Source organism: Colletes gigas, unplaced genomic scaffold (assembly GCF_013123115.1).
Source record: "Colletes gigas isolate AHSC1104 unplaced genomic scaffold, ASM1312311v1 Colletes_gigas_Sc00011, whole genome shotgun sequence".
In the NCBI taxonomy this organism is placed as follows: domain Eukaryota; kingdom Metazoa; phylum Arthropoda; class Insecta; order Hymenoptera; family Colletidae; genus Colletes; species Colletes gigas.
In genome coordinates this window covers 2155605-2161604 of record NW_025106640.1, presented here as the reverse complement: position 1 = coordinate 2161604, position 6000 = coordinate 2155605, and the positions used below count along the sequence as shown (strand labels likewise).

The 6000-nt window shown below is 40.8% G+C and overlaps 1 protein-coding gene across 1 annotated transcript in view; it reads right to left on the bottom strand.

Annotated features, from left to right (window-relative positions):
• Nucleotides 1-4780: 4780 nt before the first annotated feature.
• LOC122398311 (protein tramtrack, alpha isoform) overlaps nucleotides 4781-6000 on the bottom strand; it is a 60013-nt gene continuing 58793 nt past the window's right edge. Inside the window, exon 6 of the transcript XR_006259179.1 lies at nucleotides 4781-4794. The gene's annotated coding sequence lies outside the window, so the exon portion shown is untranslated. The remainder of the gene's footprint in view (nucleotides 4795-6000) is intronic.

The window sequence follows — 6000 nt, the reverse complement described above, 5'->3', positions numbered from 1 at the left end:
TGCAAATTTTATAACCAGAGATTAATTTTGCCTTCACCTTTTAAATGGATCGTATACATTCTTTGGACCTATTATGGTTTGGAAAGGGACAGCTGTACAAGCGGAAAGATCTAAAGATCTTCTTTGGGCGGCTGAAGAACGTTCGATTGGCACAAAGCACGCCGGGAGTATCGCCAAACGCGCACCATACGACATCTATGAGTCATGTATATCACCTAAGACAATCGTCCTGCACTCCTTACTCCCACTGGGACGCGTCAAGTCGACAAAAAGAATGTTCTCTCTAAATCACGACACGACCTGCGCGCAGATTTCTTTGCCTTTAAACGTCCCGAAACGCGAGAACACCGTAATTGTTCCTGTAACGTCTTAAGTCTTTCTTCTCGAGTACCCGCAAATTTATATTAATTTGTATACCCTTGTATATTACCTAAATGATCCATATCGATACGCCAAAAAATTATAATTAATTTAAGGATTCGTACGTAAGCGTTAGTTGTCTCGGTCGAATCACACGATTGTATCGAACAAACATGTCGATGCTTGTTAATGAATATGCGCGAAGGAACTCGTAAGAGGAAGGAAGACGATAAAGTGGCTCTTAATTTTGCCCTCGACGGTAGTTGATTAACATCCTCTGCTCGTACACAATCACGTCAAAATGTGCATCGCGAGTATCATTATGCACACGTAGGATTAGAAATATGGTATACGTGCAGAGGTTTACCTGCAAGTACGCGCCTGTACATAATTACGTGTAAAATCCGTCGCGCAATGTCAGAAGAGAGTTGCCCCCTTTTTTGATTAGCCCTTTGGAGAAGGTTAGGTTACACGCGGTTCATATTTTCTCCGCGCCGCGGCGCGTAACCCCGGTTCACACGTATTTGTCTTGGCTTTGCTTTCTATTAAAAAATTAGAGATAAAATACGACATTCGGTGACGAACGAGCCGACGCGATCGACAATTTCTTTCTTCGATCCGATTAATGCAAAACTCCTCCAAAGGGTTAAGTCTACTCTCTCGTTCCGAAAAATAATTGATGCAATCGTATTTGTAATAAAAAGGCATATAGAATTTATACCTTTCTTGATTAGCACCGAACTTAACGACTAGTCAGTTTACGTACGCGTCGTATCTGTATAACAGCGTCCACGAACGGTCTACTCTAATTGTAATCGTGAGTTAAAAGTTCGAGATTAAACGCAATTCGTTCTTCTGCCGTTGCGCCGTACGACACGCAACAATGGAGTAGAGATTAAAATACTTTCGAGACATTCGAAAAAATGGACAGACTTTCTTGGAATATTCAGCAAGATTAATACATATAATGCTCTCGCGTTGATCACCGTCACCCGCGCATTATATTATACTTATTCGTACCTCATGTACGTGTAGATATACTTTATCTATTTATCGATCTATCTACCGTCTTTCTAGCGACACTAGTGCGTGCCTAACTAACCTGTCGAGCGTAACAGGTGCGCATATATCGTTGCGCATGCCTTCCTACACGATGTAAAAATTTAATATCTAATTGGATGATGGGCATTAGTTTAAAATTACACTTCTTCCAGCGAATTGAGAGCCTCGTGTAAATGAAACCACGTGTTTTACAACTGGACCAAGAGGATGTGCTTTGTCCCGAATACGTAAAGATTTAACACAAGTTGTAACGTTACCATCTGAGAAATTGTTCAAAATGTCGTCCATTTTGGTGCACGCATAATCGTGCTCTTCTTAATAAGTTACGAAGATATTTATATATAGGATATACATGGAGGCCAAAATAAGACGAAAATCAAAAATACCAATTTCTCGATGGAGACTTTGTTAAAAAGTTATTAACGTTTAAAGTTTCGCCCGTAGTGAATTTTTTTCTCGAAAACGCGCAGGATTTCGGGGGTATATCTATTCACCAAAAATGATTGTAATTGACCCTCGCAACCGAAAATAATTTTTCCGAAACGATTTGAAATTTTTTTTTCAGTTGAAAAATTCCACACCTTCTCGAATTTTTTTCTAGAAAGTGGGTAGGATTTCGGGGGTATGTGTAATGATAAAAAATGATTGTAATTGACCCCCCTAGCTAAACATAATTTTTTTAGAACGATTTGAATTTTTTGAATTTAATTGTTAATAACTTTTTAACGAAGCCTCCATCAACAAATTGGTATTCTTGATTTTCGTCTTATTTTGACCTTTAGAATCTCCCATTGAAATTTTTTCCAGGGCTGAACACCCTGTATAGTAAAACTATACTTTAAAAAGTAACATCTTGCAAATTTTTCATGCATCATGTTGTTTGAGTTTAGAAGATTAAAACAATTCTGTACAAGTCACGTGGTTTTATTTACCCGAGTCTCTGACGTTAACAACAGGAATCGGAAAAGCCATAATAAATCGTTGTGGCATCATGAATTTATGCTAAGATAATATCCCAAATTACACGTTTTGAAATTCTGCGACCAAACGGTATACACGATGTGCCGAACAGCCTGTATCAAACTTAAGGCGCATCTATCGAACAAATCCAACAAGAAGTCTTAAGAAACAGGTATTTAAAACTTATTAAGTTCCAAGTGATAAAATGTCTTGTTTATACGCTGGTATACGAATGATCGTATACCTATATCAATCTGTACTTTCTCCGTTATTCTAAAACGAGCAGAATAACGTCATCCGCACGTTTACACGCTATCACTGTCAATAACATGTAAATGATTGCAGGTAAACGTACGACATGCTCCAATAATTTCCAAGCAGAGAAATGAACACGGTTCTATAACCGGAACAGGACTGCCCTCTCAAGGTCATTTCCCTGATTCTGAATTGTACCCAGGCATAGATATAAATTTCGTAGAGGTTATATTATGTCTTGATTGTCAATAGACTGTACAATATCATTTCTCATTATTTTCTTAACAATTTTCAAAACCGTATTTATTAAGCCTCCTTTGTTTTTTCACGAATATTAGATGCCCCTTACATTTAACACAGGACAAATTCGTGCATACTGTACGAAATCTAAATAAAGGTTAATCCACATGTTTAGTATTACCACTCGAAACGCGCCTTGTCTCGCTACGATTTGGTGCAGCGGTTTCGTGAACGCCACCTACGCGATATTAATGCATACCCGTATACCGATATAATTTCTATGAATGTCACGTGTTCCGTGACGTTCACGCGCTGAGCGACAGTTGATAAATGAACGTATCGAGGCAAGCGTGCCACGATATATGCGCTAGACCCGTACGCGTCGAATACAACGAAAGAGTGAACGAACAAAATCGAAGGAAGTAGTACTGTTGCACTTTTGAGCAAACGATCGCTCTCATCGCGTATCATAGTGAACGTTCCGCATGTGTATCGTACGCAACGAGATGTCGTACGCCTGGGAAGATATACATTTGGCACTGGATTCTCTCTTTCCTTGAGAAAGCCTCTCAGGCTTGAATCGCAAACACTTTTCACTTTAGTAAATTGCGTTCGCGTCAACCCTAGACGACTAATGCCGAGTATTCGTTTTGCTTGGCGCGGTGTACTCCCACGCGTTCCCTGGATACTTCATTCTATTCGACTCGAGTTCTTACTTTCTATTTACATACTAGGAAGAACAAATTCCGTCAATTCATAAATCTGTGCGCATTTCGACGCAATAATAGAAATCTTCCCAACATTGTCAGAGCTAATTTAGTACTCCTGATTGCTTAATGCGAGCATGGGTTTTACCAGCTTGCTTTCACATTTTATAGATTCTACAGGTAAAATATAATTCGCAATGCAAGCCAATAGACAAGTATGTTGATTGCACAGGGTACCAATTATATGTACAAAGGTAAGGATTGATAGAATTCTTGAAAAGAGATAGTGTTGAATTCCAGTAGAATTGACAACACTTTTTCTTAAGAAACTCATACAACTTGTGTTAGGTTGACTAAGTATTAGATTCTTTCTGATCATTCTTCAATATTGTAAGCTTTTATATACTATTGCTGGAGATAGAGGTAGGGACGATGGTCAAGGGTCAGTATAACTCAAGAAGGATGCAAGGTTCATGATGAGTAAGGATTAGAAATCATGATTAGAATGTTAGGATGAAGATAAGTCTGTAATCTTTGTGATGCGATTGAGTGGAGTTTGTATAATCGTGTTGGTCATCCAGCAATAGCAAAATGGTGGGACAAATTTCATAAAAATGCATGCACAGATTTATGAATCGTTTCTGTGATAAATGCAATCTCAAAATCTAGAGTTTGGGCCAGAGAGAAAGTAACCTTGGGTACTAATTTGATAAGCTATCGTTTACGCCACAATCTTGTTACTAATCACGCGGTACGTATACCAAATGCAGGGACTCCTCGCGGGACTAACCTCAACCAATCAAATCGATTCTTTCTCTGGACCCAAGAACTTCTACGATAACGATAAAGAAGTTACTACCGAGTTCCTGTTACTCCACGAAAAATTCCTTGAAGCATTTAGTCCACGTTGCCACGACATTACGAAGCTAGGGTCGAGCGAAGCAGCAACCGTCTCGCCGTAGCAATCCGACGAGAAAAAATACCGTTTATCTTTTTTACACCGACCACTAAACACTTTCGCTCATTCGTTAGCGTTTAACCGCGACCGAGATCCGCGGAACCTACAGAGATCAAAGGAACGATATCAACCAACGATCGAAAATTTCGACGAGGAGAACAAGAAACGTTCTCGCCGCGTCTGCGTGAGACTGCAGCCATGGACGCAAACTCCCAGGCCCGTATTAATATAGTTCGTGGATCGCGCGCAATTCTATCGACAAATACGTTTTACACCGTGTGTATCGCCGCGCGGCCGATTAGGATGCGAAAAAAATATACGTAGCCGCGCGTGCATTACATCTCGACAGTTTCTTTTTTTTTCTTTTTAAACCCTCGTTTCGGCGATCGAAGATTATCCTGCCGACTTCGTTACTCCGCGTTACGCGAGTCACGATAGCAGTACGCATGCGCCGTAGCTTTCAACCCGTCGAGCGTCATGGCGGCCACTTTGAACTTGCGTATTTCTTCAAAACGTTTACAATAAAAAATCCACGTTTCTAAATACAATTAATTCCATTAGGACTATCATAAAATAATAATCAGTTTTCAGTTTTCAGATTTAGGCGTTCGTTGATTAAAAATTAAGTCTCTATAATAATTTCAAGTTAACGCTCGACGCGTTGAATGACCAACGTCGTAAAAAAAAAAGAAAAAAAATGAAAACGGTCGTGAACGCGACAATCCGACGTCTCGATAAATATAATTCAACTGTGGGCGCGTTCGATTGTCGCGGCCATAGACCGATCCACCAGAGTTCCCTTCACGAACGATTGAGCATAGAACGCCGATTTCAAAATTAAGTTCAAATTAATCCTAGTTTGATCTTAGACTTCCCTAAACTCGCGAATCCCTTAACTACATTTTTTTTTTTTTTATTATCGTAGTGCTGCTCGCAATCGGTCGAAAGACGATGGGAGATCGAATGTCGGCAGGCATCGGCTTCGCGCGCGCCCGACCAACGTTCTTCGGAGCCGAATCACGAGGTAAGCATCGTACGACGATGATATGGCACCAAGTTTCCCTTCATCCCTTCAGCGAGGGCGCGCTCTTAGCTGTTCATCACGGTAGACCGCCTGGAGTAGCCTCGTCTCGTGACCGTCTCACCCTGAGCCTCGCACTCTCTCTTCACCCGATCGATAATGTCTGCCACCAGCTTCTCTTCCTTCTCCCTCTGTTGCTCCCAGTCTGGCCCTTTACCGATCTGTGGGGGCACGTTTCACATTTTCGCCCTTACTTTTTCGACCGTGAACGATCGGGAACGATTACAAATGACGCGCAAGGAGGCGAACGGGAGGGTCCGGGAGCAACGAAAGCCCTTCTACAAATTTTACGCGCTTCGTTAGCTGGGCTCTTCCTAGACAGGGTCAACTACATCGTCGAAAATGCTAAAAATATTCCACGCTATTAAATTAAAGTT